Source organism: Peromyscus maniculatus, chromosome 9 (genome assembly GCF_049852395.1).
Source record: "Peromyscus maniculatus bairdii isolate BWxNUB_F1_BW_parent chromosome 9, HU_Pman_BW_mat_3.1, whole genome shotgun sequence".
NCBI lineage: Eukaryota > Metazoa > Chordata > Mammalia > Rodentia > Cricetidae > Peromyscus > Peromyscus maniculatus.
Genome location: NC_134860.1, coordinates 30,142,647 through 30,162,421, shown reverse-complemented (window position 1 = coordinate 30,162,421; position 19,775 = coordinate 30,142,647). Strand labels below are relative to the sequence as shown.

General features: G+C 37.7%; 1 long non-coding RNA gene across 1 annotated transcript in view; it reads left to right on the top strand.

The window, feature by feature from the left end:
- The window catches only part of LOC143267277 (uncharacterized), a 177,470-nt gene extending 158,046 nt beyond the window's left edge, over window positions 1-19,424 (top strand). The window contains exon 6 of the long non-coding RNA XR_013042251.1: window positions 19,345-19,424. This is a non-coding gene — a long non-coding RNA (uncharacterized LOC143267277). The remainder of the gene's footprint in view (window positions 1-19,344) is intronic.
- The last annotated feature ends 351 nt before the right edge of the window (window positions 19,425-19,775 follow it).

The following is a 19,775-nucleotide window of genomic DNA, read 5'->3' as shown; positions in this document are numbered from 1 at the left end:
ACTATTTCTGCAGTCCTCATGATGCCATCAAAGCAAGTGTGTAGAGGCTTTTCTAATAGTAGCTTATAGAAGCCTTCATTTGAAGGATGCAAGACCAGCATCTGCAGAGCAGAGGCTCTGTTCGGTCATTACTGCCCTTGTATGATTTTGTAGCCAAAAGGTGACAGAGCTTTTGTCTTTGCTTTGCCATTACATGAAATGCCGAGTTTCCCTCTACCAACCATTCTAGAGCTATTATTCTTATGACTAAGCATAGTTTTCAGTGTTTGCTGAGGGGCCAAAGTTTCAAAGAGATCTAGTCTGATTAATTAATTAATTCATAAATATTTAGTGAGTTATCTATTATACTTAAATACCCACAAGAAATTTCCATAAGGTCAAGGTGAAGCACCAGGTTCCCATGTTAGTAAAAAACAACACCACAGGTCTCTGCATTTCCTTACTATAAACCATCTTCGCTTATTCAGTTAATATAATCCCTTATAGATGGGCAGTAGTGGCACACACATTTAGTCCCAGCATTCGTGAGTCAGAGGAAGCTGTATCTTGAATTTGAGGATAGCCTGGTCTACAAATGGAGTTCCAAGATAGTCAGGGCTACACAGAAAAATCCTGTATTAAAAAAATAAAAATAAAAAAAGGAAATGCCTACACTTGTGTAATTGAAAAACTACATTTTTTCACTTAAAAAATTACAAGTGAAGCTATTGTTTAAAAATACCCCCCAAAATATCACAAAAACAAAAAAAGCTTCCTCATTCTAGGAATCTAGGAAGCCTTTTAAAATTTTGTTTTAAGTTTGAAAATTGTCCCCAGGAAATAGGAAAGAACATGCTGGCCAGTCTTTGGCTTGAATGTTTTTCTGTGTTCCAACCAGCAGGGGGCAGTGTTGAATCTTAGTTACCGCTAAGGGGGAGGGAAGAAGAAAATAGTCTTTCCAACAGACTTAATTTATATATCCCGGTAATTGGGCATTTCTTTTGGACTTGACTAGCATGCTAGATTCAATCTCGACTCCCTGGGTCCCAGCCACTTCCAGTACCAGTGAGTGAGCTGAAGGCTCACAGAGGAGAAAGTTACCAGCATGGGAGACTTGGAGAAACCAATTTTTTTGTTTGTTTGTTTAAAAATTTCCTCTCTTAGGGAAAAGTTGACGTCCTTTGTCACAGAGGTATCAGGTTGGCAGTAGATGCCTCGAGATACTCTCGAGCAGTGTTTCTCAACCTGTGGGTCACAAATCCTGGGGTGACATGTCTAATATCTTGCATATCAGATTATGATTCACAAAAGTAGCAAAATCACAGTTATGAAGTAGCAACTAAATAATTTTGTGGTTGGGGCTCACCACAACATGAGGATCACAGTAGTAGGAAGGTTGGAAACCACTAGTCTGGAGTGTTCCCAACGTTAACATCTGGGGTTCAGTTAGCTCCATCCTGGCTTCCATTCCTGCTTCCTTGCATTGCCATCACTGTTGGATGATTAGTTACACTCTGGCTATAACAAGCAAGAAAGGGAGTTCTCTTCATCTAGTGTAAGCTCCCTAGATTGTCACGGAGATACTGGATTTTTATTGGGAAACATGGATATGTTTCTATTCTCAGGAGGAAAAATCCTAAAAGCAGTGCTTTCATCTGAAAGCCTATTGCCAATAAATCATCTGAGTAGATCACATGAGAAAACAGTGGGGGGATCCACGAAAACTTTCAGAAACTCATAATTGTATAAATGTAGAAACACACATCTAATGCTAGCTGCCTCAAGCAAGGAGTCAGCATAGTGGACTTCAAGTCCTTCAATATTAGTCATTTGTTAACTATACTTAGAATTCTCCCAATATTTTTTCAAGTATGCATGGTTTTAATTTCTAACATATGCAAAATGAGAACTTCTTATATAAATGAGTAAGTACAAAAAATTAGAGTATTGGGCATGGGAATAATGTATGCATGGCCCACCATCACCTTTCTTGTGTTTAATGTAAAGAAAGAGTCCTTACCTTTGGGTGTGATTAGAGGATATATTTTTATTTCTTGCCTTTCCACACTTCCATTGTATTCAGATTATCTACAATGAGCATGTGTGTTACTAGAACAGAAGAAGAACAAATGCTCGTCTTGTGCAGTCTGGCTAATTTAGTAGGAAGCTTACTGCCACCTTCTTGTTACCTATTCCATGTTTTAACATTTGAAGGAAAACACTAATGTAACTGGTCATATGTATTCATGAATTTAACAGTTAAAAATCAACACCAAGTTGAATAGCGCCCAGTCTCCAAAGGATGCTTTGCTGTGTGCATATGCATATTACCTTGATACCTGCTGTTACCATTTTCATGTGCCCCCTGGTTCCTAGCTGCCTATGACTAAAATAGCTGCTATCACTCTTTTCTTCCACTTTTGGGATTGGCTACTTCTCGAACTAACCACATTATGGAGAAACAACTCAAGCAACTGAAAATATATTTCTTCAATTTAAAATTCGAGTTGAGAAACTTCATATATGACTACTATATTTACATTATTTCTACCCCTCCATCTCACCCCTTCAACTCTACTCATGGCCCCTACTTCCTGAAATTCATGACCTCTCCTTTAATTATTCTCTCTCTCTCTCTCTCTCTCTCTCTCTCTCTCTCTCTCTCTCTCTCTCTCTCTCTCTCACACACACACACACACACACACACACACACACACCCTACTGAGCCCATTTTGTGTTGCTCATGTGAACATGTGTTTAGGGCTGACCACTTGGAATTAGATAGCCTATCAGGGTGTTCATCCCTAGAGAAAACTGATTCTTCCTCTCTGAGCAGCCACTGATTGCTTAGAGCTCTTCATCTAGGGTAAGTCTTTGTGAAATTTCCTGTTTGCATTTTCATGTCAACTGGTATAATGATTAGTTGTAGGACTTGTTTAGGCAGCCAAATTGTTGAGATTTCCTAGGCACAGCTTCCCTTTCGTGTCTAGAAGACGCTCCATAGCAGCAGATGTCTTGGTCCTCTGACTTTTACAATCTTTCTGCCTCCTCTTATGCAATTTTCCCTAGCCTTGGCTACATGGGTTGTAGATCCATCAGTTGGAGCTAAACACCCCACAGTTACTTATTCTTTGTATTTACCAGAATAAATATAAGGGTAAGTATACAGTTGGGAATTATATGGATTTGCAAAAGTGTCAGTAGTAGGTTATCCTCTAGATCTGTGATCTCTCTAGCCCTGGATAGCTGGCTAGGTCCTAGGCATGTATTCCCTCCTCTTGAGTAGGCCTTAAGTCTAATGAGACAGCTGCTGGTTACCTCCAAGCTACAAGTGTCTTTATTGAGATATCATGCTGGGCCAGTCATTATTGCCATTCACAGCTGGATAGGGCTATTGATTGCTTTTCTCCCTTGGCAATTTGCACCCTTGAGAGCTAGTCATTGATACTACAAGAACTAATCCTCAGGGAGGAGGCTTCCTTGTCAATTCCACTCCATTCCTTCAAGTCCTGTATCCAAAATGTGTGGTGTCTTTAGCAATAGGGCCTCACCTTCAAGTTCTGGGCAGTAACTGAGGGCAATGGCAATAGCCTACACTGTTTGGGTTGTACTTTTTCAGATTCCCCTGACCATAACTGGAAGGGATGTTTCAATGCTGGCAATGGAGTCTTTGTTAGAAAATCTATGACTCTTGGAGGGAGTGTTATCATCCTGTATGCCATAACTCCAATATGTATGTGCTTGTATATACATGTATATATTATATATGTATCTTAAGTAAGCTTAAAAAGTAATGTTTCCTTATTATTTTTCAGACTTCCTTAGTGTTATTCCTTCTCTTTCATCCCTCTCCCTTTCCGGTTAATCCTCCCACTGCCCTCTTCCATAGCAGCAGTGTCCTGTTATCCCCTTTATAGATCCCCCTCTAGCTGAAAATACTTGTGTTTTTAATGATCATAGTTTATTTCACATTATTGCTTTGGTTTCAGATTCTATAACTACAATAACAATGACAAGAATAATGATGATGATGATGAGCAGCCATACTGCTTATTGGGATAGTTTCCAGCAGGGGATAATAGAAGAGATTTTCCCAATATGAATTTACTATACATATGCTTTTTTCAGGCATGGGTCTGGAGACTGTAAGATGAGTGAGATATTGGATTTACACAGGCCCTGCATGGGAGTTATTCATAGAGTTTTTCTTTACCATGTGTAGAAACATATGCATACATATACTTAACAATGTGAACAACTAAAAATATGTGAAAATAAAGTAACATATTATTGAAATAGCATTAAATTAAAGAACAAATCAAAAGGAAGTTAGAAATATTTGAAGGTATATTGTATGATATAAATAGTCTTTTATATCAAAAGCAATAATTTCCATAGAAAAAGGCCAACATCACAAAATATCTCAAATGAAAAACTGACTTGACAAAATGAAGGAGTAGAGGAACAAAGCTCCCCACCCCCCAAAGCAGGACAAAGACAACAACAAAAATCAGAGCAGAAACAAGTCAAAGTGAGAATAAAAAAATCAATAGAAAAAAAATCAATGAAATGAGGGTTTTTTTTACAAAGCTAAACAAAATTGATAAATCTTCAGCTAGACTTACTAAAAAGGGAGAAAGTGGACTCAAATAAGTAAAATAAGGAATGCAAGTGAAAAGAATAATACAATATAGAAACAAAAAGTATCATAGAATATTTCAAAAAACTGTCTATTTTAAAATAGTTTTTGACAGATTCAGAATTGTGACCTAATAGCTTTTTTCTTTCAGTTACCTCAAAGTTATTTGTTCTGTTTTATTTCTTTCTTTCTTTTAGGTTTCTGATGAGATATCTGCTATTACTATGGCTTGGTATTTGATAAAAAGCTTAGGCTGGCTTTGAACTCATGATGTAGCCCAGACTGGCCTTGAGCTCCCAGTGTTGTGCTCAGCCTTCTGAAAGGTGGGGTTGCTTAAGCCATAGTTTCCTCCAAAGTTTTTGCTAACTTCCTTTTTCTTTCTTCCCTTCTTGTTTTATTTTGATGATAGATGTATAGAACTATTTAGCAGTTTAACTAGGTCTTTGCTCCTTCTTTTTTTGTTTATTTATTTATTTTTTGTTTTTATATCCTGACCACAGTTTCCCCTCCCTCCTCCCAGTCCCTTCTTCCCTTCCTCCCTCTCCCCACCCCTATCCACTCCTCTTCCTCTCTTTCTCTTCAGAAAAGGGCAGGCCTCCCACGGATATCAGCCAGCCATGGTATATTCTCTTCTATTAAAGCTGGACGAGGCAATCTGATAGGAGGAAGGTGATCCAAAAGCAGGCAACAGGGTCAGAGACAGTCCCTGCTCCCCCTGTTAGGAGTCCTGCAAGAAGATCAAATTACACAACTGTCACATATGTGCAGAGGGCCTAGGTCAGCCCTGTGCAGGCTCCCTGGTTGTTGACTTTTTTCTCCTCATTCTTCACCTTGGACAATTTCTATTGATCTGTTTTCAGGTTCTCATACTGTTTCTTCTGACATTTCCATTTGTTGATTGAATGAGTATTTTGCTTTAGAAATAGTTTATTCTATTTTTCTATTCCTCTATTGACATTTCCTATCTTTCATTCATTGTGAGGATACTATTTATTTTGTCTGCTAGTTCAAATATCTGGCTTTTAGGAGTGAATGAATCTCACTGCATTTGTTCTTTGTGTAAGTCAGATATTGTTCAATGACAGAAGATACTATGAGTATTAAATTATGGGGATCATACATTATTACTTTATATGTTTTAATCTATTGCATATGTGCACATCCATATGCAGGTAGATGTATGTACATGTATATGACAGTGGAGGCAGAGAAGGATATCAGGTGTCCTCCTTATTCTATTCTCAAGTATTTATTCTCTTGAGACAAGTTCTCTCACTGAAACTGAAGAGCTTTGGGCAAGGCTGGTGGCTGTGGAGCCCCAGAGCTCCTCTTGTCTCCACACAGGGTTGGTATTGCAGGTACAAATGGTCACCCCTAGCTTCTTGCATGGTTGCTGGGGTCCAAACTCAGGGGCTTTTGCTTGTGCAGCAAGTGCTGTTACCCACAGAGCAGTCTCTGCAGCCCTAACCACAATTAATTTTTTAGATAAATGTGTCTTCAAATGAAAGCAAACCTGATACTTGTTATTTTGAGTCTGAATAACATTTTATACAGACAAGCTACGAAGGTTAAATTTCTCCATCTCTAAGAAGTTTTTAAGGGTTACAGTGTATACTGCTCTTGCTATAGCTCTCAAAATAATCATCCCTACCTTAGTATTCAAATGCTACATCTAAGTGAGCAAGATTATAAAGAGTAATCATTTGGAGTAATTATTCCAATGATAATTATCAATTCTAAGAACCATAATGGTTTAGTTGAATAATTCCCTTTGTAACAGATTAATATGTGAATATCCGTAGAGAATGACAAAATAAAACTTACCATCTGCACTAATTTTGACTTTGAGAGATAAGAATATTTCATTGTAAGCTTAAAGTAGTCAAAACAATAAAGACAGTCTTCTTTTATAATTTTCTTAATTAAAATGTTTTCTAGTATTATTAGTGTAGTTTGAGAAGTACTTCTGTCAAATATGTGTGGTATACCCATTCCTGCATGGTTTATTACATGTGTCCAAGACATAACTGATCACTTCATTTTGATATCACGTTTGTTATAAAGTGACCCTATGTATTCATGTAGGTACAAAGAACTTATGTGGTTTCACTTGAAGGAGCTTACTTCAAATCCAAACAATGTTGATATGGGAATTATTGATGCCAGCCTGCTCCCATTGCAGGAGCTTTAGTGACTCCATCTTGGTCTGATGGGTCAAAAGTGCATACTTGTTTCACTAAGCTATGCGGGGTGTTTTGCCAAGAAAAACAACACACGTTACTTCCTTGAGAACAGGGAAGTGGTTTGATTATTCCTTGAACCCCAGGTGCTCTGAGATAAAGAAGTCTGTAACAATGTAGTATTCTTTGTCGATGCTCTTTTGCGTATTTCTAAACTGTATATAAGCACTGGGCAGAATAAACTCGAGGCTGCAGTATTCACTGACAGTCCTTCCGAATCTTCACATCCTGTTTTAGGTACTGTTCAACAGGTCCGCTGGTCCCAACAGCCAATTATAAGAAGTGACTTGGCCCAATGGGCATGGTCTTCTCTGGAGAGACATGCACTGTGGATATTGCTCTGTCTAAATAAAACACTGATGGCCAGTGACCAGGCAGAAAGTAGGTTGCCAGGCAGGAAGTAGGTGGGACAAGGAGAGAGGAGAATTCTGGGAAGTGGAAGGCTGAGGAGGGAGACACTACAGCCACTGCCAGGAGAAGCAGCATGTAAAGACTCTGGTAAGCCACCAGCCACGTGGCAAGGTATAGATTTATAAAAATGGGTTAATTTAAGATAAAAGAACAGTTAACAAAAAGCCTGCCACAGCCATACAGTTTATAAGTGATATGAGCATCTGAGTGATTATTTTATAAGTGAGTTGTGGGATTATCGGGCTTGGGGAACCTGGAGAAAAGCCCTCCAGCAACAGACATGATCCAATAAGAAGGGGTTTGGAGGGGTGGAGAGGAGGCACTCTCTCTCAGAGGGTGCAGAGCTGGAAGCCAGCCGCTGAGAAGCATGCCCAGCAGCTTGATCAGCAGCGGTGACCAGCTGTACTGTATTGACTTACCTGTTAATAAGCACTGACTTACCTGTTAATAAGCACTGACTTACCTGTTAATAAGCACTGACTTAATCCCTGACTTCTTTGCCACATTACAATGTCCTGCTAATGATGTCAGCTTTCATAATTTAGATCAAATTAAAACAATCTAAAGGGGAAAAGAAATGTTGTGTCTTTTGTTGTAGCAATTACTTTGGCTAGACCTGATCTTAAAACCATGTTTTGGGGTCAGAAGCTTGGCATGGTTCAGCTTTTGTTGCTACCTGAGCTACTTTGTTGACACCTGAATGGATAAAATGTGGGTAGACAGCGTTTGAGGGTTCTTTCCCCAAGTCTTTCCTCTCTAAACTTGCCCTCTCTAAGTCATTCTCCAGCTGGATTTTTCTGCATGCTCAAACCACAGGCATATTTTCCCAAGAATCCCCACAACTTGGTATGTGCTATAATACTGATAATAAACTGCAGTCTGCTTGAGAAATTTATCTTAACCCTTGGAACTTATAAGAATTGTCGTATTTTGACAAAAGGTCTTTGTAGTTATTAAATTAAAGACCCTGGGAAGAATTTATTGTTCTAGATTATCCAGGTAGGCCCTAAATATCATACAAATATCATTGAAACTGAGGCAGCTGGACCTTTAGAAATGGAGGATGGATGAGAAGACAATGTAACAGAGCTTCCATTTTTTCATTCATTGTGAGTATGCTTTATTTTGTCTGTTAGGCCAAAGATCTGGTTCATTTTAGCAGATTTGGCTGATTTTCATTACTCTTGAAAGACAAAATAGTGAATGAGAGAGTACATAGAGAAGTGATCTGGCCACAAACCAAGGAACGTTGGCAGCCTCCACACTGGAAATGCTACAAGTGTTCTAGAGAGTCTGAGAGATGTGCCCCATTTGCATGGTGGCAGTGGCAATATGGCCTCTAGATTATATAGAAAGTTTCTACTGTTTTAAATGACAAAATTCAAATAAGAAACTAACAGCATATGGGAAGGGATAATTTCTTCAATCCTTATGGAAATTGATTGTGATTTTAGAAGTGAAATTGAACTATTCTCTAGTTCATGATTCTTTAAATATGGAAAATCGAAGGGTCTCTGTCTACTTCGTGGCTATTTAAAATCTGAGGCTTGTGATCAGCAATTTATTTCTAATGAAGAACAATTTTCACAGTTTTCTGATGTAGGAGTCTAACACAGACAGCCAGGAAGAAAAAACGGGGCTGGACTTCAAGTAACTTAAGTTCTGTGTGGATTGAGCAGTGATTTTATCAATCTGTATAAAGTAACTCATATTCTCTCTGGGTTGCTCGTGATTTTCACTCTCTGTGGTTATGCCCTGAGAGTCCTAAGTCGACTTGAAGGAAAACAAACGCTTCCTTCTGCCCTGAGTGTGAGTTTAAGGTTCTGAAAAGTTGTAAAATAGTTGATGAGATCTTTATGTGTTTCAATCTCTGATGTGTTTGAGAAACTCATTTGAGCAGAAAGAACCTAATAATTAGTTTAAAATAATTTTCCACTGGAAACAAATGAATTATCACTCGTGTGTCCTTGCTTCTGCTATTGTACACACACACACACACACACACACACACACACACACACACACACACACACCTTTATGAATGTGGTGTTTACACTTCACTTTTAAAAGCATCTTCTCTTGTCTCACCCTGTGTTTATTCAGTCCCACTGAATCACCTCTCATGCAACATTCCACTGCATATCTTCTGCAGTCTCAAGATAAACACAGTCCTAGACAAACATTGGTTCTAGGTCAGGATAAAAATGCCATTATGTTATTTTATTACACTTCCTGTGCCTTTTAAGAGATTTATTAAATAATAGTAATAGATATTCCTGTAAATCTATATACTTAGCTCTCATTTCTTCATTTAATTAAAGACAAAATGGTACTTGGTGTGGCTTGGATATAGCTTATTTAATCTATCATTGTCGAGCACCACTTATTTTCTGATATTTTGTACATTAATTAATGTATTACAAACATCCTTATAAATGAATCTTATGCTTTGTGCTTATTTTGGGAGAGGTATGAAATATAACATGCCTTTAGAAAATTCTCCTAGATTATTTCTAGAAAGACTATACCAATTCATATTTTCATCAGAGAAGTATTATGTCATCTTTACAAGCCATAGATATTCTTGCTACTTGAATTTTACTTTTAAAGTAGACAGGAAATGCTGATTATTTTATTATTGCTTAACATTCATTGTTTAATGAGGCTGATAATACAGTAAGGCAGCAGCTATTTTTATTTTCTCTTTATTATCTTTCCATATTTTTTGCCTATTTTTCTATTAGGATACTTATACTTGCTAGTTAATTTTCTAGTTAATATTTACTAGTTAATTAAAATTTTCTACCCTAAATTGGATTAGTTTATCATATATATATGGGGGGGTGAAAGATTGTATACCCCTGGTTGTGGAGATCCACAGAGGTTTCCTAGTGAAAACTTACTTAGGGTCTGAGAATCTGAGCTTGCTTTACCTAGCAGGGTTAACATAAGGGGAATATTTGACCACAGGCATGGTTATTAGGTATTTGGAAGGGTCTGCACTTGGCTGTGAGGTGTGCTTTGATCTTGCAAGGGGGAAGTCTTTTGCCCCAACCCTTGGCATTGTTATAAAAAGCCCTTTTGAATAACTAGAAAGGGCTGTTGGGTATTGATCCAGGTCCTCCTGAAGCTATCCTGTGTTTCTGTCTTTCCCCTCATCAACTATGTCTCTCTTTCTATCTAACATTTTCTTATCCCTTTCTCATAAGAACCCTTCAAAAGGTGGAAGCTGGCCTTTCACTCCTGGTTGGCCTCAAACTTGCTGTGTAGCTGAAAATGACATTCAACTTTTAATCCTCTTGCCTTCTTTTTCCTGGGTGCTTGGATGGCAGGCATGTGTGCCCATGCTTGTTTTGTGTGGTGCTTGGTATCAAACCCACGCTTTTGTGTATACTAGCCAAGCACTCTACACACTGGGATACAATCCCAGCCCATTGTGGATAATTGTGGTAGTTTGAATAGAAATGGCCCCCAGAGGCTCATATATTTAAATGGTAAGGAGTGGCATTAGGTGTGGCCTTGTTGGAGGAAGTTTATTACCAGTGGTGGGTTTTGGAGTTTCAAATTCTCAAGCAAGTTTCTCTCTTTCTGTCTCTGTCTCTGTGTCCCTGTGTCCCTGTGTCTCTGTCTCTGTCTCTGTCTCTCTGTCTCTCTGTCTCTCTCTCTCTCTCTCTTTCTCTCTCTCCTTGCTTCTCACTGATCTGGATGTAAAACTCTGTAGGGCTATTTGATCCACCCATGCAACAGGTAACAATAGATTGCATAATGCTTTATTAACCTTGAATTTCCTCAATGCTGATGAGAAAGGAACAACAGCTGTGGAGAGACATTGGACAATAGAAAAAACTCCTGAGCTATACCAACTGGTTTACTTCAAAGATGTGTTAACCTCGGAATGAAAACCAGGATTCGTCCTATGTTGGGGAAGGGGTTTTGCTTTTGTTTCTACAGGAGAAGAAAAGCTATGGATACCAACAAAATTAATAAAAATTCACTTCGAACAGGAAAAACCCCTTGAGAGGAGAATTAATAGCTCATCCACTGATGTGACAATTCTACAAGTTGTAAGAAAAACTCAACAAACAAGAGTCGGGGCAGGGTTCTGTTTTTTTGTCTTTACAGGAAAATAGGAATACCCATCTTCAAGAAATCATAAGGCCTTGGACACCTAGACATCTACAGCAGAAGGGAAGAACCTATTGGTACCAATATACTCCACAGGGTAATATATTACTGCCTAACATCAATATCTCTTTAACTCGAGAATAGTTATGGTCCTGAATCAGTTATAAATCAAGCTGGCTTTGGAGTTAGAATGTGGCTCTCTCCTTTTCTAAACCCAAGCATATTGTTAAGAGATTCTGTCTCATATCAAAAGAGTCAATTGATATGAGACAGAAAAAAAAAAAAAAAACAACCCAATAATCTAAGGACCATTGTTAACAAGATTTTGTTTCTCTCCATACTTACTCTTGATTTCTGGGAATCCTTCCTTACACATCATGTCATCTTTAAATCCAAACTTTCCATTTTGATATTAATAATGTTCAAGTTTTCCACAGTGAAAATAAATCTTCCCAATAGCAATCTCTGAAGTCTCCAGAAGGAAGATGGGACCCTCACAACAATGATTCTACTCGGTCCAAAAAGATGCCATGGTACCTAAGAACATTCCAATGATCAACTTTGGAATGAAAACTCTTCAGGACAGTTCCAAGATGAGATGGTCCATCATACCACACTTCCATCCAGAATCTCAGACAATTTTACCCATTACTGAGACTGGCTGCAGACTCTATGGCTAGCCCTATTGAGACCTAACAATCTAAGCTTCCTTACAGGACCCCACAGAAATACCATCGCACCCCAAACAGCAGGAAGTAATTCTAAGAAAACGATACCCCTCTCCAAAAGGTTTCATTCTTCTCAGGGTTGTGGATGGATGGTTATAGGGTTGGGGTGGAACAATAAAATGTGGACTCAGTATTCTTCTTTATAAAAGAAAAAGGGGAATGGATGCGTATAGGATATTAAGGTACATTATTTTATTTACTACAAAATGAATTAAGTAAAATATCAGCATTAGATAATTTGCACTGATAGGGATTCTTGTATATTGATATAAATATAAACTATTCTTATATTCCTACTTAAGATAATGTGTCTATTGATACACATACAAACTATATTGGTTGTATTGTACACATATTCCTACTCCTGTTTGAAATATTTTGTATTTTGATACAAGAGTAATATTATATTTATCATACTGTATGTATGTTCTAACTCTGTTTAGGATATTTTGTATGTTGATACGTATTAAGGATATTGTCATATTGCACTATACATTTCTACCTCTGTTTAAGATATTTTGTGTATTGCCACAATTTTGAAGTCATTGTCCTTATAGAGTAGATCTGCTTACAGACTGTTTACCTTGTTAATGTGTAGCTTTAGTCCTCAAGTTGTTTAAGTAGATAAGACTTACAGAACTATAGTCACCCATGCTTGTCATTTCTATAGTTATGTTAGTTAGGTTTTCCAGATTTATAGAAACTCATGTCAGATGGATAGTAATCTTCAAATACTTCATAGACCTAAAGAATATGGCATTTAAATGTTTTGATAACTTAGAATTCGGTTGACATGAGGCACAACTGCCCCTTGTGGTGGTATTCTAATTGTACTGAAATGTGGTTTTGATTGTATGTTAATAAATAAAGTTGCCCAGGGGTCAGAGCTATTAGAGCCATAGACAGAGTGTGGCAGTGGTAGCACACGCCTTTAATCCCATAGATCTCTGTGTGTTCAGGGATACAGCCAGCATTAGAGACATATGCCTTTAAGACCTAGGGGGCTGTACATTCAGACAGTGACGAGGCAGTCACGTGTTCGGGTTTACAATCAATGAGAAGGCAGAATGACTAGAAAAATGACTTACACACACAGGAAATCTCTCTTTCGGGAAGCTGGGACAGCAGGAGGAAGGGTGAGATTTTAGCTCTGAGCTCTGACCTCTCAGCTTTCTCTTTTACATTGTTTCTGTGTTTCTTATTTAATAAGACGGTTGGTTACATCTACATCTGGCACCCAATGTGACAAGAATCCACTAAAAACCGCTTGGCTTGGCAGCAGGTCCGCTTTCCCGCAAGGGTGGCAGGCGGCGGCAGGCGGCGGCAGGCGGCGGTCAGCTTCCTAGTCCGAGCGGCGGCTTCTTAGCCCGGGCCTAGGTCTGTGAGCAGCTTGCTTAGAGCCAGTGCTACAAACAACTCAGACCTGCCCTGCCAAACAGGACCCTGCCTGTAAAGCCAACGCACGTGGTTGGAGCTTAAGGAAGCCAGACCCAAGCCTTGACTCGGCACAAGAGGGAACATGTGGCTGGATTTAAGCTTTAGCCAGCTACGCTTTCTTGTGCGTTCTCTCTCTCTCTCTCTCCTCTCTCTCTCTCTCTCTCTCTCTCTCTCTCTCTCTCTCTCTCTCTCTCTCTCTCTCTCTCTCTCTCTCTCTCTCTCTCTCTGGATTTACACCTGGGACACTAGGTGGCTGTTTTGAAAATCCACTCGGATTTCTACTGTTCTACGCAGATTTGGTAAGTCATAAGATATCAGATTTTTTAAAGGAAACTATCTAAAAGAGAATTTTTTCCACATTAAAAAAAAATGGGTTTTATGTGTACATTGGAAGAAACTTGGTTTTTGTTCGAAATTTTAGGCAGTCTGACAATGGAACAACTATATAATATTAGTATTGCAGCTTATCACTATGCAGCTTATCACTATGCTAATCCTCATTTTAATATTTAAAAAGATAGTCAATTTAAGTGCCAGGATAACAGCTTTAGAAGAACTTGTTAAACCTGTAAAAAATCAGACAGAAGAAATTAACAGTGAAGTTGTTTCAAGTCTGGATCATAAGGTTACAGAAAGAAAGCCTGTTTTCACACAGTCATCCTTAATTTATCCTGTAACTGTACAGCAGATACCTGATCAAATGGCTACAGAAAATATTTGGGCTCCAATTGAAATGTTGGATTTGAAAAGGTTTAAGGAGGCAATAGTATCTTATGGCATGTATTCCCTATATGTAAAGCAAATGTTAAACTCTTGGTCAACATATAATAGGATAGTACCACAGGACTGGCAGGACCTTGCACAAGGTGTTCTGGAACCCAGCCAGAGACTTCAATTTCTGACCTGGTTTAAGGAGGAGGCTAAAAACATAGAAAAACAATAGAGGGATAAAGGAATACAAGTTTGCCAGGATCAGCTTATTGGAGAAGGCCAATATGCTTCAGTACAAACACAATGTTTATATGATGTCCAAACCCTAATTTTATGTTGAACGGCAGCCTTGAATGCATGGGACAGAGTTGAGGAAACAGGAAAAAATCTGAGTCATTTACAAAGGTGATGCAAGGCCCAAAAGAGACTTTTACAAATTTTTTACAAAGACTGGCTTCAGCAGTAAAGAGAATGGTCTCGGACTCAGAAGCTGGTAAGGCAATAATTGAATCTTTGGCCTTTGAGAATGCGAATACAGCATGCAAAAAAATAATCAGGCCATTAAGGGCAAGATCTGCACCTATGGAAGATTGGAATAGAGAAACAATTAATGTTGAGGCTGATGAGCATGATGATATGTGGGTAGGAGAAGTAATTTCAAAAGGTTTGAGGAGTGTTAGATGTTTTGGATGTGGAAAGCAAGGACATTTGAAAAGGGACTGTAGACACGTCATTCCGAGAAACAATGTTTCTTCAAGGAACAATGGCAACAGAATGCCCCTTCCTTCTGGAGTATGCAGAAGGTGTGGTAAGGGAAAACACTGGACCAACGAATGTAGATCAACAAAAGACAGACAGGGTAATCCTTTGCCTCAGTCTTTGGGAAACTCCCAGAGGGGCCTTGCGCAGGCCCCCAGTGCAAATCCAGTTCAAACCTTTCCTGCAGCCATAGAGGAAATGCCTGCTCTGGAGAGCGATTAAATAACCAAATGCCTATTGAAATAAATCATGCTGGTCAGGATGATGAAACAGAGAGAATAGCAAATTCAGGAGAAAACATAAAGAAAATTTTTTGGCAAACTTCTACTAATGAACAAAGACCAAAATTAACGATAAAAATAAATGGTGTTTTGTTGTCTGGTCTGGTAGACACAGGTGTGGACGTTACCATAATTGCACCAGAATTTTGGCATCCAACTTGGCCTCTTCAGGAGGTAAACATTCAACTGTTAGGAATTGAGACATTATCTCAGGTGAAACAGAGTGCAAGATGGCTCGAATGTATAGGTCCAGAAGGACAGAGAGGAAAATTAAAACCATATGTGGCTAACATAACTATGAACCTGTGGGGTCGAGACTTGTTGCAACAATGGAATACTCAGATTAACATCCCTCCAATCTCAGAAACAAATCATAAACTAGCACATGTTACTGAGAGAAATATTAGAAGATATTGTTCTAATGAGTGGTCACCAGCCATCCATATTGTACAAAAACAGGGCACAATAACTGATGATCTTCCAAAGACACCAACAGCTCTACCTTTAAAATGGTTAACAGACAAGCCTGTATGGGTCCAGCAATGGCCTTTAACAACAGAGAAACTCCAGGCTTTAGAAGAGCTGGTAGAAGAACAGTTAAATGCTCAGCATATTGAAGAATCAACCAGCCCTTGGAATTCTCCTGTATTTGTTATTAAAAAGAAATCTGGTAAATGGAGAATGGTAACAGACCTTAGAGCAATTAACAAAGTAATTCAGCCAATGGGCTCTCTACAATCTGGGATGCCTTTGCCTACTCTGTTACCAAAGGATGGCCTCTCATAGTTATTGATTTAAAAGACTGTTTCTTTTCAATACCCTTACAAGAAAAAGACAGAGAAAGACTTGCTTTTACAGTGCCTACATATAATTATTCTCAACTGGTTAAAAGATTTCAATGGAGGGTCCTCCCACAGGGAATGTTGAATAGCCCAACTCTGTGTCAATATTTTGTACAACAGCCATTGGAAATGATAGATAAAAAATTTCCTAAATCTATAATTTATCATTATATGGATGATATTTTACTAGCTGACTCAAATGCAGATACTTTAGAAATAATGTTTGAAGAAGTAAAGAAAATTTTGCCTTGCTGGGGATTACAAATTGCTCCTGAAAAGATGCAAAGAGGAGATTCTATTAATTATTTAGGATGTAAAATAGAGCTACAAAAAATTAGACCCCAAAAGGTGCAAATTCGGAGAAACAGACTACAGACTCTTAATGACTTTCAAAGATTATTTGGAGATATTTCTCATCTACGAACTATTGTTGGGGTAAAAAATGATGAACTGACTAATTTGTTCAAAACCTTAGAAGGTGACAAGGACTTAAATAGTCCAAGAGAATTATCACCTGAATCTGAGAAAGAATTGGCCTTGGTAGAAAAGAAAGTGCATGAAGGACACGTGGATCGTATTGATCCAAAGCTGGATTGCATTTTGGTTATTTTACCTTCTAGGCATTCTCCTACTGGAATATTAATGCAGAGGTAAGAGATTATATTGGAATGGATATTTTTACCGAATTAACCAAATAAAAAATTAAAAACTTATGTGGAAAAAATCTCTGACTTGATTTACAGAGGAAAATTGAGACTTCGTCAATTAGCAGGCATAGACCCAGCAGAAATTGTCATACCATTAACTAAGGAGGACATTGAAAACTTATGGACAGAAAGTGAACCTTGGCAAAGAGCTTGCAGTAATTTTTTTTTGGGAGAAATTAACAGCAAATATCCCAAAAGCAATAGAATTGATCTTATAAAGAGAGCTGATTGGATCTTGCCTCGAATTGTATTGCAAAAACCCATATCTGGAATTCATACATTTTATACAGATGCCAACAAAGAAGGAAAGGCAGGATACAAATTAGAAAATTTAAGTAAAGTGGTTCAAAATCCGTATAATTCAGTTCAAAAATCAGAATTGTATGCTATTCTGTTGGTATTAATGGATTTTTCAGAACCTCTCAACATAGTAACTGACTCTTAGTATGCTGAGAGTGGTGTTACATATTGAGACTGCAGAATTTATCCCTGATGCTTCAGAATTAACTTCACTATTTATTCAATTACAAGATACAATCAGGAAAAGGAGTCATCCTTTATGTATAACTCACATTCAATCCCATACTGGTCTGCCAGGCCCTCTAGCACAAGGCAATGATGAGATTGATAAATTATTGATAGGAAATGTGCTGGAGGCCTCAGAATTTCATAAAAAACATCATGTCAATAGTGAAGGTTTAAAAAAGGATTTTTCCATAACCTGGCAACAAGCCAAAAAAGTAGTAAAGAAATGTCCTACTTGTTCCTTCTACAATCAAACGCCATTACCAGCAGGATGTAACCCAAAGGGTACTCAGAGAAATGAAATCTGGCAGATGGACGTGTTTCACTTTGCAGAATTTGGAAAACTGAAATATATACACCACACCATCGATACTTATTCAGGATTTCAATGGGCAACTGCTTTGAGTTCTGAAAAAGCTGATTCTGTAATCACTCATTTGCTAGAAGTTATGGCCATCATGGGTATACCTGCACAAATCAAAACTGACAATGCTCCATCATATGTCTCTGTTAAAATGAAACAGTTTTTTGCTTATTACAATATAAAACATATTACAGACATACCACATAATCCTACAGGTCAAGCAGTTATAGAAAGATCAAACAGAACTCTAAAGGATATGCTAAATAAACAGAAATGGGTAACAAAAACCCCCAGAAATAGACTGCATAATGCTCTTCTAACTTTGAATTTTCTGAATGCCAATGAGAAAGGAACAACAGCTGCAGAGAGACATTGGATAATAGTAAAAACTACAGAATTAAATCAGCCTATATACTTTAAGGATGTGTTGACCTCAGAATGGAAACCAGGGTATGTATTACATTGGGGACGAGGTTTTGCTTTTGTTTCTACAGGAGAAGATAAGCTGTGGGTACCATCAAAATTGATAAAGGTTCTATTTGAACAAGAGAGACCTCTTAATTAGAGGAGGTGATAGTTCATCAACCAGCATGAATATCCAATTTAAACTAACTTGTATCAATAACACATGCCTTTTCATTTAATCAGATAATAACTTGCCAAAAGGAAACATCCCCAAAATTAGTCTTGGGGAAAGGTTTTTGTTTTTGTCTTTTAGGAGAATGAAGGTTAAGGAATCTGAAGAACACTGGACAAATGAGACAACTGAAGAAAAGGGACAAATCATCTATCCCAAGAAACAGAATGAAACGGTGTATGGGTATATATTATCTAAAAAATTTTATGTCTTCCTAAATGTTTGTTTCTGCTTTTCTCTAAAGATTTAACACAATTGGTCTTCTAATAGTCCCAGTTCAATTAAAATTTAAAGCTGACTTTGGAGTTGGAGAATGGCTCTCTCCTTCTTTAAACTCAAGCATGTTGTTAAAAGGGAAATGCAAACTCCCTATATCATGCCAGAATAAAAGAGCCATCTTCTGCTATGGTACAGGACAAAAGCAAAATTAATTAAGGGACTATTCTATTACTAATCTCAACTCTTTGATTCTATTCTGATTCTTTAAACTTTTCTTAAAGTATAAATTTTATATAAAAATTTACAAGATTAATATATATACATTTTAAACTTTATTAAGATATGAATGGTCATATAGAGTGCTAACTAATTCTAGAAAAAAGGCTAGCTGCATATATATGTTTTTGTGTTCGAGTCTCTTATCAGTTTTGTGCAGGAAATCACGGCCAGGCCTAACATCAACTGAAGTCTCCAGAAAGAAGATGGGGGCCAACAACAACAATTGCACGTGGACAATAATAATATCATTAAGCTGACAAACATCATCCACAGCTCAGCTTTGAACTACATGGTGCTCAGAGCAATTTTGAGATGACTAGCTGAGATGATCCAGTCTCAAAGACTACTTGAATAAGGACTTGAGATAAACCCTGAACTTTGGCATTATACACAGGCTGGATAATGAAGGATATAGTTACCTTTCCTAGAATTTGACAATTAACCTAAAATTTTTCTTTCAGGATAAAGAAAACTTCACCCATACCCAGCAGGAAGCAATTTTAAGAATACGACGCCCACATTCCCAAAGATGTGGTGTGGGGCGGGTGGTTTTTTTGGTTTTTTTAAATGGGTTTTTGGTCTGGGATAATTTTCAGTATTTTGGGGGGTTGGTTACAAGTTATTGTCAAGGGTTAGGAAAAAGGCTAAGCAAAGGAGATTAGATTTAAGGTTCTTGTTTAAAAAAAAAAGAAAGAAAGAATTACTAGTTTTAAATACTTTACATTGGATTGGATTGTTTTATATTGTATACAAATTTGAAACTGATATTGTTAGAAAATGCTATATGTATATTTCTAATTGTATTTACCATTCATTTAACAATGTAATGCAAATTTCTGATCCTTGAATGTTATTATTACCAACTATTAGGATATAAAGAAATGAAAGTTTG